This window comes from Psittacula echo (assembly GCF_963264785.1).
Source record: "Psittacula echo genome assembly, chromosome: 3".
Classification (NCBI taxonomy): Eukaryota; Metazoa; Chordata; class Aves; order Psittaciformes; family Psittacidae; genus Psittacula; species Psittacula echo.
Window position 1 is genome coordinate 51670248 of NC_137736.1, and position 21760 is coordinate 51692007.

General features: G+C 38.2%; 1 protein-coding gene across 6 annotated transcripts in view; it reads right to left on the reverse strand.

The window, feature by feature from the left end:
• The window catches only part of TBL1X (transducin beta like 1 X-linked), a 197052-nt gene that overhangs the window by 134755 nt on the left and 40537 nt on the right, over nucleotides 1-21760 (reverse strand). For 4 of the 6 annotated variants that reach the window (XM_080612230.1, XM_080612225.1, XM_080612226.1 and 1 more), the window contains one exon: nucleotides 5126-5197. The exons of 1 other annotated variant lie outside the window; for it this stretch is intronic. The gene's annotated coding sequence lies outside the window, so the exon portion shown is untranslated. The remainder of the gene's footprint in view (nucleotides 1-5125; nucleotides 5198-21760) is intronic. One more of the 6 variants, XM_080612228.1, reaches the window with a different exon arrangement.

The following is a 21760-nucleotide window of genomic DNA, read 5'->3' on the forward strand; positions in this document are numbered from 1 at the left end:
CAGCCCAGCCGCTTTCTTGGCTGATTTGCTGGGATCTATATATCCAATCCAATTATTTTGATTCCCATTTCCAACCCTATCAGTGGTGCAGTGGTGCAAGAAATCAAAATGCCAGTCTCCTGAATGTGTTGGAACCTGAAAGCTAACAGCTACTCATTTGCAGAGGCATCACTGTGTGGCCCAAAGCTCCTGTCATCATGCAATTTATGTTCAGTGTTCTGGATGTGACTCGAGAGGGGTTTCTCAGTGTACCAATACCAAGCGTTTCATATAACATTTCAGATATGCTACAGGTTGCTGCACCATCTTGTTCTGTCACAGTGTAACTAACGAAACCCAGGAACACTCAGATTTTTGTCTCATTTAAAGGCTTAAGTCCTCCTTTGTTATTCTTCCCTTTATTTTCCTAAAAGGGAAAAAACAGGATCACACAAGCTTATCTTCCCTTAAGTGATCAGAAGAGTCAGCAACACTCCTGCCAAAATACCTACTATCCTCTCAAGTCAGGGGGATCATATGTTGCTCACTCACTGCATTCCCTTGGGGATCTTTTCCCTGACTATACGCTTTCCCCCTCTTAAATTACCATCTTACTTAGATTACTAATGCCTCAGCACCATCAAAAATATTCCCATTCATTTCCCCAGCTTTTACAAATATGATAACATGACTTGTGTTTAAATATAAGCATCACCGGTTTACTTTTTATTATGAATATCATATGTTTGGCAAGCTGTCTGACCTTCCTTATGATGATGAATGCCACAGCAAACAATTTGCTGTATCTTTAAAGAAATGGCCAATTCAATTACATTATGCCAGAAGCTTTCAAATCCCTCTCTGCCAAACGTCTTTGCTATATCCTGCCACAGACAGCCCATTTGTATTCCAGCACAGTAGGACACTTGTTTTATTGAAGCACACAGTTCTAGTTAGGTACTATCAACAGAGCACTATTTCAGTTCTCCAGCTCTGTGTTCCTTCCCACCCCCTCTACCCTGGGTTATTAGGGTTTTCAATTTTACTGACCAAACGTGTATGCATTACTAATTACATGCATGAAATCCAGTACTTATCGACTGCTAAAACAAAATACATTAGTGACCAATTACAGGAGTTCTTGGCAGCAATGGTTATCATTTTAGTGGATTTAATCATTGCACTTAAAGTGAAGCTTGAGATCCCCTTTGAGATTACACCACTAATTGCTTCTGTTTTCCCAGTTACTGCATGAGCTGGTTGGCAGAAAGGATCACTAAAGAGGCTTTCTAAATATCGAAGAGCAGCAAACAGATGAAGCCTTCTGTAATGAGTCCCCCGCCCCCAATAAAACCACAGCATCACTTCATTCATACCACAATGCCAATCTCCGATACATATCCTCCTTGTCATCCCTTCTTTCCTTCTCACTCGTTGCTATTTTAGCAGACAACAGAAATACAGCTGCATTGCTGTTCACGTGAATTGTGTGACACGCTACCATTTATTTGTATAGATACTGAGAGTATTACACTTAAAAAAACCCCCACATGTTTTCCACCCTCCTCTATGTTTTCAGAGAGGACACAACTTGTTATTTTTATTATGATGGAATTTTTGAATACTCTTAGACCTTTAAGAAGAAAAAAAAAAAAAAAAACAACCAACAACCAAAAACAAAACAAACAAACAAACCCCAACAACAACCTAGGCAAAGTACATGATTTATTACACGTACAATACCACCATAATAGGCTTCCACTCTCCAGGAATCCCTAAAAACAAACACTCCCCCTCCTAAGGAATTCACAGTATAACATACTGTTCTTTGAAAGCCCACATCTACCTCCAGATACCCACTAGTGATGAATTATCTGGTTACAGCTTCATAAAGCAGAAATGTCTATATATTTTAATGCGGAGGCCAGCCACAGAACTCTGGTACCTTTCAAATTTAGTGATATACAGCTTTCCAAACACCAATGAAAGGCTGTGACACTTGGCTCCAGGCAAAACAAGGAGATATAATTTCATCAACATTTTAGGTCTGATCAAAATAAGCTGTCTTTCACAGACAGAAAGCGTGGGGGAGGGCTGTAACTACAGTTCTGTTAACTGTCTGAAAACAAGCTATTTTAATAAATAAAATTTTCTGAATAAATGCTTGGTTCCTTTTTATTAAAAATGCAGCTACTTAGAGCTTTCCATTTCTCAAGCACCACTTTCCAAACAACGAAGAATCCTTCTCAAAAATATAAAAAAAACCCCAAAATCCTCAAAAAACCAATTTTCATCAGATTGAAAAAATGTCTGGAATTATCAAATATCAACTTTGGGGGGATTTCAGTGAACGCTAAATTGATACAACTCTAATTAGAAACTTAATTGATCTCTGTGAGAGAGACTGGAGAGAAAGGGTTTTAAACCCTCAGCAACTTCTAAGCTATGAACAGCAAAGTGTATGGTATCTTTAAAATCTCAGAAACCATACACTATGCTTTACAAAGAATAATCACAATTTCCCTGAAATTAACTCCTAAATAAAGTTGATGAGCTTCATCCTACAGTATCAACAGGCTGTAGCAACAGTACCAGTTGGCTTCACTTCAGCCTCTAAATATGGTATGGACTATTACATACCAATCACCAAAAAAGAACACAATGCACACACAGAGGGTTGCGTCACAGATACGTTCTATCTTGCTTCAAACCCAGATGTAGATTTGCACAAACCCATCGATCTTTCCAGAACACCAGGCACAAAACTGCTACATGCAGGGTGCTCTCAAAAACAAGACCAGTTAATTTCCATGCTTAACTGCGAAAATCTTGCCCCAGGGCACCCAATTTCAAGTCTGAATTGGAGTATCTGTAGGTGATGCAGTAACTACAACAACTGGCAAATAATGAACTGGATAAAATACCTAAATTGGAGTAGAGGTCAATCCTATATTCATAAAGGAGTAGACTACACAATTTAATTTGGATATCCCCATCTTTTAGTTCAATAGTTCTTGACTTCTGACTTGTGCAAGCAACAACTAAGCGCAATTTTCAAGCAAAAAGTAAAGTAACACTGACATGGTGTCTCTGTCAAGGTGGAAGTCACTATACATACAAATCCTCAAGACCAGCAGAATGATCACCTTTTTTTTTTTTTTTGGTATGGGCAAGCTCCTGTCTCATGTACACAGCACAAAATTTAAACTATAACTCTGAAAAGACTGCAATTGCACCTGGAATTGCTGCCTTCCAAATGAGGAAATGGGAAAAAGACAGGAGAAGAAAATATTCCTGAAACGAACAGCTGAGCTCATGTAGCACCCAAAATACAAACGGTCAGGAAATACCTGTCTTTCATCACTGTCAAAAGCAATAGACTAAAATATGCAGAGTAGGACTGATAACACAGGAAATAAATGAAAACATTTGCTGCATGTTAGCACAGAACTTAAAAGAAACAAGACAAAAACCACTCTCAAAGGTCCCTGATGGGTTTAAAACAGAGCTGTTGAGCCAATTTTGATTTCAAAACATGTCATTATCATTTAAGAATACTGAACTTCTCTTCTTTAATAAACCTTACACCTGTTCACGAGTACATAGACCCCAGTTCCTAAAATGGTAAGTATGACAAGGCACAGTATTTGCAGGAACCAAAACTTCAATGAGAACTACAAATGCATGGGAAAACAATCAGTTACTTACAATACAGACTGAGGCATTATTTGTGGTTCACTATGTAACTTACAAATCAAAGAATGATAATGCTAAAAGCTGCCATGATGCATTTCTGAATGAATTAAAAGTCTTATATGTGTACGGTTCACAAAGCCTGGCATAGTTCTAACTTACATATTTAATTCTCTCTAATATTAAAAGCAACGAAAGACTTTTTTGTCTACTACTTTATCGCAAAGAGATAAACATCGTAAATACCATGGCAAAATGAAATGTACTTTTTTACGCAGTGACGTGACAGATAGCAATTTATGAGTTCATGCATTCAGTAAAAAGAATGTGATTAAACCATAGCACAGACTTAAGAGTAAAATGCACTCATAACTAGTTTAGACCAGATTAAATCGAGAGACTCCCAGCTGATAAGTACAGTTTGTAAAATATAATGTAGATACCAGTAACGATATTCAACAAACTGAAGCCTTCCAAAACGAAACATAATTCTTTTAGCATGATAAATGCCAGCAGGAAGAAAAGACTCCAGCTCTGACAATTGTTTCAGAAAACTCAATTAACTTCCCCATTATTAAAAATGTTACCAGTAGAAAGATGTTTTGTGCAATACTATACTTATCTGCTCATTAATATTGCATGCATTTAATATATGAATATGTATTAATAAATACATATGTTAAATAAAAAGAACAAAGCATCTTTTTGACATGTAATTTACTGTAACCAGAATAGTGCTTGGATTGCCAGGAAAGGAAGCTAGGGGGATAACTGAAAAACGTTCTTCCTGCCTTTTCAGAAACCTGTGTAGGCTGGGTTTGGCACTTCAGACCTCTAGACACCTAACAATGTCTGCCACATACCCTGTCAAAACTGATGGAAGAAAAGCTGCCTCTGTCCTATTTCAGTGGAAGCTCATCCCACTATTTTAATGGACACAAACTCAGCAAAACTCGTCTCAAACAATGTGAAATTAGCATTCCCCCTTTATATGACAACCATATTAGGCCTCCAAAGCTTGTCTGATCAGCCTTCCTCCTCCTACATGACCTGGCGCTTTCCTATGACTTCAGTTCTGCTGCATCTCAGTGTATTACTATGATCACACACCAGCAAGATCATGTTTAACTTTTGAAAATAAGAGAGGTTACTCAAACTCAGAAATTAGTCTCAAGATAAAGAACTGAAAAGACAAACCACCAAAATACCAAGAAATCCTGCATATAATCTATGTTTAATTATAGGGAGGCTTTAAGGGTAGCAATAAGGAGCCCTGAAGGCTCTATACAACATTCCCTCCCTTTACCTAGCCTTAGTATTTCCAAGTCTATCTTCATTCAAAAGCCAAGGTATTGTCTCAAGTTACAGACTACAATTAGGCACGCAGATGCTGAAAAATACTCAACAGTTTTAACATTCTGTAAAGCTGATTTGCAGCTAAGCATTCACTTACTCAGGTGCAAGAACAGTCAAGCTCCCCAGTTTCCCCCAGATTACCCTTCAGGCCAGTTGTATCCTTAGGAACCTGTGTACAATAAAAAAGAAAAAATCAATTTATGTACCTCCTCATAAGTTCATCTCTTGATTATATCAACTCTTATGGCCCACAGTTCTCAGCAATTTCAAAATTCAGATCTCCAGCTTATCTTAAATTATCTTAAATCCTCCAGAAGTAGGATTATTTCCCATCAATTTGCTTAACCAGAAACAAACTCAAAGCTTTTTTCCCCCTGCAAAAAGACTGGGTTTCATTTGACCACTTCTACATATATATATATGTGTGTATATATATGTATCTCTATCTATTAGACATAGCTTAATCTTAAACGAAAGTTTTCTGTGAGAAACCTCATGTAAATTCCACCTAGTAGAAGGTAAGATTGCATGATTCGCGTATATTTCATCACTTGCTTTTAGGAGTACAAAACAGGGAGCAACGCAGTTAAGACTTTGTTAGCAAGAGATTTAAGCTACCTTAAAACTGTTAATGTGTGACAAGAAAATCCTACATACCCAATTACCACTTCAAAAATTGAAAGCAGGGTTGTGTACAGGTGCACTTGTCAGTTAAGGAGGAACTCAAAAAATAAGGTTATTCTACTTTCTCCTGGCACTAGTATGAATTAAAGAAACATTTTCAAAATGTGCTATTCAACCATATGGAATCAATTTTTGCAGACATATGGAGCTCCAATTAAATAAGTGTGGCTTTGCTGACACAAAAGTCCACCTGCACATAATCAAATTTTCCAGAATTAGACCATCTAATTTAGAGCACCCCATTTAACAATAACAGAGTAGAGAAGCATTGCATTTCATATAACACAACCTTTGAGACTAGTCTCTTGAACTAGCAGTTGCTTTGACCATGGCCAGAACATAACCAGACAAGATGGAATTAGTTCCCCTAAAATACAGTTACATCAGATCAAAGGAAAATTATTTGTCATCTTCATCACACAAGTAAATATGTAACTGGAAAAGTAAGCAAGGTATAGTTTTTCAAGGAAGACTCTACCAGAAGTCCATGGAAATTAAAAAAATGACTGTTAACTATGCTTCCTGGTTTTCAAGTTTTCTTTACACACTGCATCCAGATTTTCCAGGGATAAATATATGGAAAGCATACCATTTAACAGAGAAAGGAAAAAAAAAAAACAACCACCACCACCCCCCCCCCACAAAAACAAAACAAACCAACCAACCAAACAAATGCAAACAATCAAAAAAACCCAAACAAAAAACAACACTCAACAAGCTACATATAAACATCAACCCCCTCAACAACCCTAAAACGTTAAAATAAGAAAGGAATCTGATGAGGCAAGCACTTCAGAAGTCCCAATTTTTGTTTTTATTTTTTAAGGATTTGGAGTTAATTGGGCCTCCTCTTTCACGTCTAGTCTGACTGGCTTTTTATTAGGAGAAGACACAATTTTTTTCCAGAGGGCCCCAACCTCATTCAGTGGCTAGAAGTGAGTACTGAAAATCTACACATTAACTGAATTACATACATTCACAGCACACCTCTACACTTTACCTACTCCAGGTTATTCTGTGCTTTTTCAGAGCAGCATTCTAAGGACAGAAATGCTTATTCTCACACAGAGTGCCTCTTTGGTGCTCTCAGGATAACTACAGATTGCATTACAGTCTCTGCAAAGTACATCATATGATCCCCATAGTCTGAGAACTTAAAAGAACAAAACTTTTGAATTAGGAACATTACAAACTTCAGTGTTCAACCAGAGATTCCTAAAAGTCATTTATCAGAGTACCTAGCCTTATATAATACTTTAATTATCTACGGAAGTTTTATTCATCTGCCTTAACTAGGCAACACATCTCTCCTTTCTTGTAGCGCATTACCCCCTATACTACCTCTCTCAATGTTTCTACAGCAAATAAAAACAAATTTTCGAAGATCTGTCTCCTTTTCTGCATAGTCTTCATAAACTTCTGGTCCAGTGAAATGACACTACAATTCTAAGACTGGATAACTTAAAACTATAACACAATGCATATGTCCAAGGGGCTCAGTTGACATACTCTAGACAACCATAATTCTTCATTTTCACAGCTTTGCAGTGCTTGATCTCTGTAACTCTAACAACGTCATTCAAGACAGCTTTCTGAGCTTGGATTAATTTCCAGCTCTTTTGAAGACAGTAACTGTTGAAAAGGAGAAGCTCCATCTTGTTCAATACAGATACCCAGAGTCTCCCTCAAAACTTGGCCATGTCTCCTCCTCATCCAAGCTGTATCATTGCCAATCCTGCTATGGCTGCTACGCTTTGTGCTGAACTCCCTTCTAATGATGAGTGTTAAAGAGATTTGTACAAGGGCTAACGAGCAGAAACACTTAATTTCAGGATCCCAGAAGGACTTGGTCAGAAGACAAGCCAAACCAGCAGAGCTGTCTGTACAGAAGTAGAATTTCAGGCACTTAAATCCCTCACTATCGAAAACCGGAAACCTACGTATTTAGATGTCAAGGCAGCGGCATGAAGGCTTGGTGGACTGTAGAGACATCAGTCTTAATATTAGATTAACACCATCTACTCTTTCAAATATTTTTTTAATCATTCCACAAGGAGCCCAAATAAAGTTAGAGCCTAAATCTCAATCCAAACTCATTCTATGTTTCAGTTAACACACAGTTACCATTACTTCTTTAAGCCATTCTTTGTGAAGACAAAACAGCCCTTGATTCAGTCAAATACATTAAGTACTGGGGGAGGAGAGAGGAATGTTTTTTTAATTAAGAACATGGTTTTCTTGGCACTGTTTACCAAGGGTAAGTTTGCTTATCTTCATTCCACTGACAAAAGCAGATGACAGCATACAAACATATTTTAGCTATTTTCCCCAGAAAGTATGGACCAACCAAAGACACTTTCCTGCCTTCTCTCAAGCATCCTCCCCACTCTTTTTTTTCTTCTTTTTGGGTGGGAAGAGGGAGTGCAAGGGGAAGGGGAGGGAGCTTGAGGGTGTTGAGACCGAATTTAAAATTATTTTATACAATCACAGAATACCAGGTTGGAAGGGACCTCAAGGATCATCTGATCTAACCTTTCTAGCCAAAGGATGACCTAGGCAAGATGTCCCAACACCCTGTTCAGTCAAATCTTAAAGTGTCCAACACTGGGGAATCCACCACCTCCCTGGGGATGGCTGTTGTTATTATAAAAATTTCTCTCTTGTGTCCAACCAGAACCTTCCCAGGAGTAATTTGTGCCCATTAATCCTCATCTTTCCACATGACTCCTTTTAGAAGGGGAGTCTCCATCTTCTTTAATGCCACCCTTTAAATACTGGAACATGGTGCCAAGGTCTTGCCTTTTCTCAAGGCTGAACAAACTCACTTCTCAGCCTTTCCTCACAGGTCAGGCTTCCCAGTCCTTTGATCATCTTTGTGGCACTTCTCTGGACCCTCTCCAGCCTGTCCACATCTTTTTTATATAGAGAGAACCAAAACTGAACAGAACACATTATTCCAGGTATGGCCTAAGAAGCACTGAGTGGGATTAATGACATCTTTGCCTGTGCTGGTGATGCCCTTGTTGATGCAACCCAGCATCCTGTTGGCCTCCTTTGCTGCAGCAGCACACTGTTCACTCATACTAGCTTGCTGCCTCTCTGAACAGCCAGGTCCCTTTCCACAGAGCTGCTGTCCATTTGGGTAGATCCCAGCCTCTGCTGCACTCCCAGACTGTGTTTTCCCAGATGGAAGACCTTACACTTGTCCTTACTGAACTTCATAATGTTCTTGTTAGCCCACTATCCAGCCTGCCAGATCATCCTGCAGGGTGGCTCTCCCTTCCAAAGTCTCCACCTCCCTACTCAGTTTGGTATCATCAGCAAACAAGCTGGGAGAGGCAAGCAAATTAAAGGACATTTAATTGTTGAATAACTCCTATTTTCAGAATAGTTTCAATATTTGGATTGGTAACAATTGGGTTTGTTACCAGTATGAACTGGTAACAGAATATGAATGAGGTCAACACAAACAGAAATCAGAAGCATATAATAAATTCAAATACATTGAGAATTAAGTTAGGAACATTCTTCCCACCTCTGAATATACAAAAACAGTTCTTTGGATTACCTCATGACTTTAGCCTTATTTGTAACAGCCATGTTTTGAAAAGATCATATAAACCTTAATACAGATTAGTATAAGTCAGGTGATCTCAGCTACTTGGTATCAATGCAAACCAACAGCTAGCCATAGGATTGTTCCTCACATGGATTTACATATCAATATCCTAAACCTGTCAGCTCTCCTATTTATCTGCCCTTCTACTTTATTTCTTCTTTTGCCATATCTTATACAGTCTCCTGTCTCACACAAGTCCTCTTTCATTCATCTCCCTATGTTTGTTTCTTCCTTTTCCCCATAATTGCCTCACTGAAACACAACCCAACTTTCAAATCGTGAAGAACGCAGTTGTCTTTCTGCACAGTATAATAAGTACTTTGCATAATCCACATGTTCTGCAAATGCTGTGGGAGCTTTTCCTTAGCTTCAATACAGCTCAGTATTGCTGAATGTAAAGCAAAATACTAAATCAGTGTAAGTGAAAGCTTTAATTTAATCTTTCACATTATCTTTGCAATTTTGACATTTATAAACTTGTCTGACATAACTTGCATGTTGATTGCCCAGAGACAACAGTTCTGGAAAATTAAACATCTAGAAGGGTCACACTGGATTTAAAACCAGAGCCATTATAGATTATCCTGAGCTTAATCTCACTATTATTCCCTTTTCCAGCCCCACCTCGTTCAAATACACATGTGATACTTTAATGGAACACTTTCCATGCCATTTTGCTTCATGTGCTGATAAACTCCCCTGTGCTTAAGCATTGTATTTCTTTCTCATCTGCATTATTTCGAAATAGTGCAAATAGTCACATAGCTTTTCTTCATTTTTTTTATTCTGAGCCACTATACTTCCCCTTCTCATGATGATAAAACCACCTTCAGTCACATCACTCCTTTTCTCTAACAGAGCAGGAGATCCAGACTTCTCTTCCATCAAATGCAGCTTCATCTCTTCAGGGTGACCACAGCGATCTCAGTTCTTTCTTGTCTACCTTTATGCCCTGCTGCTGCTCACAACCAACTCCTCCCAAACAACTAATGGGGTCTGTTCCTCAATCTTCCAATGTGCTGAAAGTCAGGAGGCTGACCAGTATGTGCATGTGTTTGCAAGTGCATGTAAGAGAGCAGGAGCGAATGCTCACCTGGGAGGGAAAAGGAGGCAACCTCTCCTCAGAATGAAATATTCACATACTAGGTTTAAGCCTCAGGATCCTCACAGCCTGTGATAGAAGCTATGCAACTGAATTTTCTTGATTTAAAAATCTCAACCTCTGCTGAAATGATGTAGAGCCAGTGAAGGAAGCACATACCCCTCCTATGCTGCGACACTACTACTGAGTGGCCATTTAATAACAGTATACTTGATTTACTGAGTATAGATGAAGGATTTAGTGCTAGAAGGTGTCTGGCATTTCTAGTACATCTTGATTCTTCCAATACTGAAACTAAAAAAAAAAAAAAAACCCACCTTTCAGATACTGTATTATTTATCTTAAATACTTTTTATATTTGAATAACAAATGACGGATAGTGTACACTACAACAAGGCAGCCTTTCAACAACACTTTTGTGTGCCCAATATACTGAATTTATACTTGATTTTTATATTATTAATGAACATAGTATTTACAAATAAATCACTCATTCTTCTGTTGAGCCACACTGCGTTAAGTACACTTTAATGCTGAAAGTGGTATCCAATTATCTTTATTTGACCCCAAATGCAACAGGGAAATAAAAATGTTCAAAACATTTAGATCTTGCTGATAAGCACTCAGGTATGTGTTAGGATAATATAAGATGGTATTTATTTTTATTTCTTCTGAAATGGTCTCAAACCACCTTTCGAATATATTAGTGTTGTACGATCTTTTGTTCTTCAAATTCATCTACTGCCTTTCAAGTGGTGTTGAGGTAGAACAAGATTCAGTTACCCTGGCTCCCACCACCAATTTGGCCTGACCCTGCAAATCCACCGCTGTCACATCCCATGGAGGAAGCAGGACTGTCAATATGAATCATGCCCTCGGAACTAGGCTTCAAAACCTAAATAATCCAATGGCTGCAAGTCACACAGAAGCCAGTTACCACTGGTGATCCCAGACATTTCTCAAAAGTCGTCACTCTGAGTCTCTCCTAGTCAGCGTGTTTGCCTTTGTCAGTTATGGTAACAGTAACGTAAATATCTGTAACTGTTACTGATAGACCAGTGACATGAAAAAGACACTTGGTTCACCCACACACACCTCTTTGCCAGAAAGGTTAAGAGAATAATTTACAAATGAAGGTCTGCCATTTTCCCCCAGAAATTATCCATATGAAGCCAAGAATTGCCCCATCCACACTTCATCATGTTAACAAGTGCCTGTGCCTCCCCAAAGCCCACAAGGCTGAAGGAAAATAACTATTCTTACCATCTAATGGTTTCCCCACATGTAGAATTTGCCAGTATAATGGTGACAGAATCATATACTGCACTAGTTTAACTCTTCCATGAAGGAGTCTGCGGGGGTTTTGTGGTAATAGATCAGCTTTTGGCTTCACAATCTTCATCCAGCTCGCCTCAAAATGTCTTTCTTACTAGAATAAGGACCCTAGCACAATCACTACTGTTATTATAGTCTGGCTGATGCTAGTTAACTTGCTCACACAGACAAGTCCCAGAACTTTCCAGCAAACAACTGATCTGGGCTTATGCTTTGTATAACCTAAAGGCAATACACTTAACATTTCTTTCATCCATGAGCTTCACACTTCAGAGAGCTGTGGGAGAGAGGAGGTGCTGGAGGCCTGGTACTTTCAGGAACCATTAATTATAGGAACTCATCATGAAGGGCATTACTAGAAGTTTGCTTCAGACCATCTGAAAGAAGTAGACAGAATCCAGTGGTTTAAATATAAACAGCACAGCTGCTGTCACACAGTTGTCCATGAAAGATAAGGTCTCAGTGCATTTTTTCTGCCCTCAGATTGACGATCTGTAAGGTGTTGAACAGGAAAGCAATATACCACAGTGTAAGTCCCTTCCAATAAAATGCATTCCCTAGCATGTTTGGGGTTTTTTTGTGTGTGTGTGTTTGACCTCAAAGTAAATTATAAATCACTTTTTTTTTTTTTAATGGTCTACTTCACTATAAATATTATGGCTAACATTTTCAAACAGCTGACTATTAAATTTGGCCAGCAAAGAACACTCTTCAGAACTCAGAATTCATCTTAAATGAGAGATGCAAGTGATGTTCAACTGGCCCCAATTACAAAAGTAATGAGCTACTCAAAATCATTTGTCTCCTTTTCAAATAATTCGTGTAAAACTACACAGCAAATTATTGGTAGAAGCAGGAATAATATCTTACTTCACTAGTTCACTTTCTTAAGGGTTCTCCACTGCCTGTCAATGTATTTTATAAATATTTAGGTTTATATTATAGTGGTTCCCTATCAGAATCAATTTTTTATTATGACAATAGTCACCTAAAGCACAGAGCTCCTTTCACAGTCAACTGAATGGTTGGTGGCATGATACGCCTTGTGCCTAAAACCTCAAGAAAGATAGATTTTACTTCTTCATCTGAGCTTCCAATGAAATGCTGAAAAGAAACGTTCTCTTTAAATCCTCTCCAGAATAAAATCTAGAAAGCTGTAGCCCGTCCTTTAGCAGCTGCTTTTTCACTTACTAATTTAGGAACAACACTTCTTTCTGTTGCACACTTACCAGGAAGCAGCTATGCCATGAATGTGTTATAAACACTACGCATCTCTCAAGCTGCACGGCTTTCTGCAAAACAAGAAGACCTAATGGAAGCACTGCTCTTTATCATCCTCTGCTTCCTGCCCACATTCTGGTTACTTAATTCAATAAGAAAGTTAGACCCTGTGAAAGAATTTCACATCTCATTTTCCTTCTGTACTTCCCCTTTCAACCTGAGGTCTATGATGAAGTGCTGATTTTCCTGGAAGTCCACTTTCTCACAGAAATTCTGCCACTGCAAAGGCAGAGGGATAACCAAACTGCAAGACATCACTCACTGAGAACAACCCTTCTGAGGTGCAGGAGGCAAATACATATATTCTTCAGGCAACATGACAGGAAAACTTATCTGCACCAAACAGCAAAGTTTGAGCAGCAGGAAGAATGCAACACATTGTCTGGATCACCAACACAACATTTCACTGTGTGCCTCAGTACAGTTCAGAGACAAGGGATGGTCCCTTCGGGGTGGCTGTGCAACTGCAGGCAACCATGTGATTCAGAATGTTCAGTTCTGAAGTTTCCCTCAGATATCTGCTTCTATGCACCCTAAACACCACAAAATGCTTCTCAATGTCCTAAAATAGGCAAAATAGCTATAGGAGAGGCTATAATTACAGAGTACCATAGAGGAAGAGATGGAAACATATATGTCTTTGCAATAGCTCCATATTTTTTTAACAATTGCCAAGTAACAACTTCTTCTAAATGATGACAGGAAGTGGATCATACATCACACATCAAAAAGGGATAAATATATCTATTTTATCCTGTTTCCCAAGGAGGAGCCCTTCATTCCTGATCCCAGATATTGCAATTGGTTCCATGGCAAATGTGAGAAGATGGAGGGTAGAACAGAAAATAAGTAAAATAACTTGTAATTAAAGGCTCTGGGAGAAGAGCAGCAAAAACATACTTCTTATCCACAACAATCACTGGAAATGCTGAAGCATGTTGTTAGTGCCAAATCAATAAAAACAAATAGTTTTAGTCTCCTTTTAGACCCCTTGGAGACCTCAATGCTTCAAATCCAAAGATTCATCCACTTAACTTTCTATATTCATTATGGAATAAAATTTCCTGTGCAGCTACCGGACTCAGGCTTAAAACTGTTCAGGTTCTTTGCCCAACTGTCATATGCGAAACAAATGGGGAGAAAAGTTCTTATAATTTCCCATCTACATTCATTCAGGATGAATTTATAATATCAATACCAGAAAAATTAGTTATACTTTAGCTGAAACATTTCTCATCGTCGATGTGTACCCATAAATTTATTTACAAAGAATAACTTTATCACTTCTCCACCTTTGAGTATACTAAGAACGACAAAAGCTTTCTAATTTGCTCTTTGAAAGATAAATACTCTCTAACTCTGATCAGCCTTGTAGTCTGTCTTTGCACCTGCTCCAATTTAAATCCATCTTTCTGTTCCCTGCAAGGGAAGAGTTTTGGACACAATATTCCAATTAAGGTCTCAAGAAGGCTCTCTGAAATGTTATTAGCATTTCTCCCTCTCTCTACAAAAATATCATGTCTAATGCATCACAGAAGCACATTAGCCTTTTTCACAGCTACATCATACTGGTGGTTTAGAGCCATCTTACTGGCATTATCACAGCACTTTACTAATTCAGACCACTACAACCATTAAATTATCTATACAATATCCTATGATGTCAACAGATGTTCTTCTCATTTTAAATATTTGCATATTGAGATAAAGACTACTGTGACCTGTCTGAGACCAGACACTGGGGTCCTACAGAGCTGAATTAGCAACTGTGACTTTCTTGTTCTTCATCCTAAATATGCACCTCCAAACACAAGCAGCAAACAGATGAACTACACAGTGTACAGTAACAGGGGTACTCCTGTTACTCCATGCCTGTGCCTGCACTCTAAAGCTATTTCTAAATGGATAGTTATAGATGGCCTCTGCTCCCCTGTACCATGTAATTGCATTAGCCTGCTGAGGAGCCACGCTGAAGATACCCAGAAAGGCCAAACCTTCAGCTACCTTGACATAGGGGTTGCCTCCCTACTGCTTGCTTTCATCTTCATGTCCTGAGCTGACAATGAAAGGATCTTTTTTGCTATGATCCCACCTAAACAAGCTTCCAGGTGCTAGGCCACCCCCTCTCACACATATTTGCTCTTACCTGCCACAGCATAAGCTGCTCAGTTATAACTACTCCTACCAAAGCTTGTGTTTACACTGATTATTTTCCTGAAAAACGTTTCAGGATTCTGAATACGTAATTTGAATGCTCTTCTTGTTATAAAGTTCAGATCACACTGAAAGCAACAGCTTACAACAAAGAGACAAAAAAAAAAATCTAAAATTGCAAGAGCACAAATTCAAATAATGACGGACAAAGGAGGTGACTGGCACCAAGCAAACAGCTTGGCAGTTCCTACACAAGGTAGTGTGTTGTAGCTACTCACAACATACTGTTAATTTCACAGTCATGATATAATACTTCTAATGCTATTAATAAAAACCTATCTTTGACACTGCTTGAACTAGAAACATTACTTGAACTAGACAGAACATGAATTACTTTCCCGTAAAGTTCAGGATCTTTTGCTTGCATGAAATCCCATGCATGTTCTGTAGTCACATTCCAAAAAAATGTTTTTTCTTCCAACAGCTAGCAGAGCCAGAACCGTCCCCTGAGCTAAGTCATGAGAGTCTTTTTCTGTAAATAAAGCAAGCGTTTTAGTCAAGCAACACACTACCACTTCTCAGAAAATAAATATCTTAGTTATACTTGGTTTCTCTTTTTTGCCTGTTCTCACATGTATACCTTAACCATTTCCCATTTAGATCTGTAGCATAAGCTGTCCTCCACAGATGAACTTACTGGTAAATGAAAAAGCTTACAAATACCTAAGGCAGATGGGACGACTACTGCTAGTACCTTGTGGTATAAAAGTCAGTAACACTGCTGAACTAAAATGAAAGAATGTAGCTGTGCAAAGCCTCCAGCATTACCTTACAGAAATTGTAGACTAATATAACCCACTACATGACTTCTACAGATGAAATATAAATCCCTTCTAGATATTTACGTTTCCAGAGCACTTTCATGCATCACTGAAAGAAGGTACGGACCATGAACAACTGAATTGACATGACCTAGCATGTTACCGCCGGTCAGCTGAGCTGAGTCAGTTACAAGCAGCAGTAGCTATTCTTCACAGTTAGCTAACTGCCCAGCAGTGGGGAAAAAATAACTCCAAGGTGGTTTAAGCACATGTCTTTCTCTTTACAACTGAAGGCATGAAAAAGCCATCATACAGCCAGTGATGCCAAGCCTGATGATGACCCATCTCATGTGAAGCTGCAGTAACACCCTGCATTTTATTAATCAGCAGTAGCACAATTTGCCCCAGGCTGTAAAGATGATTTTCTGTCCTCTGTGCCATGTGTGCTCAGTGGCAAGATGTGCATGTATCAATTTGGCCCTTTTGGTTTTGATAATGGAAAAGGTTATGCTTTGCTGAAATCATAGATGAATATCAGGCATAATTCTGGTTCTTAGTCTATGACACACAGCATATGAAATACACTTTTGGCTGACTGCATGCTTGACTTACTCCATAAAATTCAGTTCAGTAATCTGAAAACCAGGATAACTATCTCCTGATGTTTGCAGTTTGGATCTACATAAATAATATTTATACATTAAAATTTCAGAGTTCATAAATCTGGTAAAACAGAAGTGTATTTTTTATTTCCAATATGGAATCTCTATTGAGAAAATCAGCACAATTTCAAGAAGACTTCAGAAATTACTTTTATTTAAATACAAATGCATGTACCTCTTGTAAGGTCCTACCAGCAAAATTCACTTAGATTCCTAGTTGGAAAATACATATGCCAAGATACATTTGCAAGCAAGGCACACAGGTTGCACGTATATAAACATGTACTGAAATCTTCATATGTATACATGGTAAAAGAAACACTGCAGTTTGCAAGCAAAAATGAGCAGGCAGCGTTTCAAATTGACAATGTGGTTTGGTGTTATCAGGAAGGACAAGAATTAAAGTGATTTACAGTAAATTACCTGTACTGGCCAGGGATGATAAACAGTTATGAGACTAAATTAAAGAAGTTTGTGTTGCTGCCTTATGGTGCTTGATCTCAAAATATTGAATTATCTATATCTAAGAACTGTTTGGTTTTGATGTTAGCATGAAAGAAACAGGTTTTTAAAATCACAACACACTTGAACAGATTCAATTATCATCAATGCTCCATCTCTAGCGACTAAGTCTCACTCATCCCTTCTGACTGACCTTATCACTTTACCTTTTTATCTTTAGAATCCTATATATCAAAACTATCAGAGTAAGAAAAAACATTGAGCATAGGCCCAACACGGAGACTGTGACTATGATGAAGAGCCTAACCCTCTTTAAAATCTGGGAATCGAAAGCCTCTAAATTTATGTTTATCTACAGCACACTCCTTTCTAATGGACAAAGAAAAGTATCTTGCAATTAATGTATTTTGTGAATGCAGCACGCATGTATTTGTATGAAGTAAGATAAAAGGTAAGATAAAAGTACAGGTATAACACAAGCTAAGGACCCAGCATATGCAAATGTCAGGTGGGATAGTAACCTCCAAACCAGAAACAGTACAGTGTACTTAGTAGCCATAAAAAGGAATCAAGAAACTACAGGAGGAGCACTCTAAAATTTTACTAGTATTTTTACCAGGTTTGCTAGGGGCATAACTTCAGTGATACTTTTGGCTTGAGTTTCCTAACTTTGATCAATTTACAGTAAATTTAAATTTGTTCAGAGGATCAAAAGCAAGACACGCAAGACCAAAATTACTTCCTTAGGTTTACTGTCTTCCATTTTGCATCAAAGCAACAGCACAGGCAATTAAGATTTCTTAAAACTACTCATGCCACACATACCCACTGAAGCTCTCCATACGGAGTAACCAGCTGGCCATTCAGACACTGAGCAGTGGACTATAAACTGGGTCTCCAACCCTTTTTAGATTGTTTATAACATCCCAGCAAAAATATTCAGTATTACCAAATAAATTAATATCACAGGTGACATTTGGCAAGGTTGTCCACATTCAGAGTATGAGACTAAACCATGCTGAACCTCCACATCATGCAGATCGAGCCTCCAAGGAACACATTACAGTTGAGTATAGTGAAATACACTGAAAGTATAGGCAAGTTTCCACTGAACAGAGTAGCTGATATTTAACACTCAAAGTTGGATGCTGAGATACAAAGTTACAGCTTTGTTGAAAGATCAGTAGAAATATTTGCATTACTCAGAAACTGAGTAAGTCCTAATATGAATTGGCTGGACCTAAATACCTGCTGATACAGCTCCAGCCAAATCATGCGGTACTTTTTTGTTACTGCATGAGAGCCAGGCTATTAAACTAGCCTAATTTAATGAAAAGCAGAAAGTATCAGTGAGGAAGAAAAAACATTTTAAAAATACAGTTTTATATTATTCATGTAGGACCTACTGATGAAGAAATAAAATATATTAAAAAAGGTAATTTCATAGGAATTTTAATCTATGTATATTTTATTTAATAGACTCCTGCGGTGCATATCAGACTAAACAGCCCAGTCAAGACCTCTGGAAAATCAGTCTAGACACAAGAAGAGGCATACTCTGCATAGTAAGACTTCAGAAAGGCTTTGAAAAGTAACACTTTCGAGAATTCTTACTCCTTCTGATAAGGCACATAGGAGTGCTTTCTCCTGAAGTAATACTTTATATAAAGATAAAACCTATTTTAAAACATAATTTCCGGACACCTTTAATTCTGAGAGCCAGCAATTCCACTTATGGATTTCTTACTACGTGCAAATTCACCTCAGCAATCTCCATGTCAGTAAAAATGCTTATCTGAGCAAGTTTCATGTATGCTTTGGTGTTTGCAGGATTAGGTTTTTGCTTTGCAGTTACTGACACATGAGTGAAATATCTATTTAAAAAGCATATGGGCCAGCAAAGGTTATGTTATCTTGCTAGAGGAACAGAAGAAGGATGCAATATACCAATTATTTACTTCAGGACATTTGCGTCATCCTGATGACCAAGCATGCTAATGTCAGTCTACATCACAATTATCCTAAATATGAATATAACAATCAATCAACCCGTACCATCTGAAAGAGCTACGATCCAGTGCAATTAACACCAGAGTATCTCTTGCACATATTAAGTTCACTGAAAATATTGGTAAATAACTTAAGATACACACAGAAGGGCTTTCTAAAGGAGAGATTTCCAATTTCACCTGCACTAGTGACTGCTGGCTAGACACTGCTCAGAGTCAATTCCACCCAATCTCAGATAATAAGTCAATGTTAGAATACTAAAGGAGTAGCAAAAGATAGAAAAAAACCAAGTCAATATATTGTTTTCAGGTAAATCCTGTTGAGATTTGGAAAGGCAAATGTGAAAAAGAAAGCAGAAAAACTCCACTCCAAATTACTTCACTGCAGGATACCCACACTCAATTCAACATACAGAGAACACTGAAATTTTTCAAGGGAAACATATTGAAGTAAAAGCAATTACCAACCATATGACGATTTTCTGGTTTGGTGGTTTGGGATCAGGGTTTATTTTTTGCCATTAAAATTACTTCTTTTAAAACCTTCATATATTTTTAGTGCATTACTTTTAACAGATTTTTTTTTTACCTTTGGATTCCCATCTTCTAAGTTTCCTTCTCTCAAAGACACAAAGAAAAGAGGAAGTAAGTGAAATGCTTAAAAACAGAGTAAGATAGAAATTTTAATCAAAGGTTTAAATTTTCTATCCTATGAAGTCCCAAGGAAATTGGATTTTTTTTTCATTTTTTTTTTTTATCTTCAGCTATTTTATCCTTTGAAGGAACTATTTTTGCATGTTCCCAAAATAGTCCTTATCAAAATATTTGCAGTCTAACAGTCATGTTGATCCTGTCCAGTTTGAAGGAAAGAATGAGCAAGTTGACGTGTGCAATACACAAGCAGAGACCCTAACTATGATGCAAAAAGCAAACTGAAGAAAGAAACGCCTTTATTAAACTGATGGCATTACCACGTGACATTATGGTTGCAACTATAATCAGTTTCAAAATAACAAGGGGATCTTCTTCACCTCAAAGAGTGCATGTTATTAAGATGTTACTGGGCATGTAGAAATACAGAATTCCCCATGATCTGATGCTCAGCTTTCCCCAGATTTTCATCAGGATTGCATCAAGTCTATGTCAGCTATATCCCTTCTCCAGAGCGGCTGCAGAACTCCACTGACTTCAGGTTTCACCTTTTTCTAGTGTCGGTCCATTTATAGAGAACACTCTTGCGAAGGGCCACAGTTTCTGCAGTGACCTACTCTGAGAGCAGGCGGTTGAGCTCTGCAAGCCATTGTTTTGATGTTAATTACTTACTAGCTCTTCACAACAACAGAAGTACAGCCATGGAGAGTATGTGGAGAGAAAATGCAGATTTGGTCATGAATTAAGAATATATTCCAGCACCATTGTTCATCAAGACACAATGTGTGTTTATATGTTTAATCCCTAATGGAAAGGGAGGTACTTGTAAACATTGTTAATACTAGGGGCTGCAGCATAATGATTAGAGACTTTAAAAAAGCAATAGCGATTTTGACCAGAAGAGCTCTCCTGACACAAAAGCTTTGCTTTTCAGATCAGGCCAAGTTAAGAGCATATCTTTGTCTCACAGCAACATAAATGTTGCATGTGCATTCCTGTATTTAGCCATCCCATGTGCTACAGATCAAAAGCAGCAGCTAGGTGACATGGCTAGATACTGCCTGTAAATGAGTAATTGTCTTGACCTTAACATAAAAGTAAACCAAAGCAAGCCATGGTGAAGGGGAGGAGGTAAGTTTTACCCTTCCAGTCATTTAAGCCTTTTTTTTCTTTTCTTCCTCTCCATTCCCAGTACAAGCCTTAAAAAAGGCAGTATAATAGTATCCCATCTTTTTGAGTGAAAGCTCTCAATTCTTTTGGTAGTGAATTATGTGCCAAGGGTTCAGAGAATTTTTGGAAACTGAAACGCACATGAGGTTTTTGCACCTGTTTTCTCTAATTAGCAACTCTTCATGGACCAAGAGCATACAATTTCAGAACAGTGAGAGCCTACAATATAAACACATGATACACTAGTGATGCAGGGATACTGAAATTGCTAGCCTGCTAGGGCAGCAAGACCCAATCCTAACATGGAGTTCAACTAACAGATAATGGACAGATTTCTAAGGCAAGCAGGCAGCTGAAAACTCTTCTATCTGCAAGATGACCCTGCTAAAGCCTATGAATGCTCACCTTAAACAAAACTGACAAGGCAGCCTTCTCCAACCCCCCCTATTCCCTGGCAGTCGGGATGGGAATATGTAGAAGCTTGGCCAGAGATCCCCCAGGCCACCAGTCTTTCACCATGTTGCGCTAAAAAACATACCTTAGGGGTATAAATTAGAGTAAACCTTAGGCTGCCATTAGTTACGATTACTAAAGAAACTGCACAAGAGGAGTTTGCTGCCTGGAAGCCTTACCCTTCACACAGTGTATCTGCTGCTCCAGTTGGGTATGCCTCATCGGCAGGGAAGTGTCTAATGTCAGTCACACTCATTTTAAAGGGGAGATTAGAGACAAGAAAAATGCTTAAAAGAATGATGTTCATTATGAACTACTATCAATTTGAA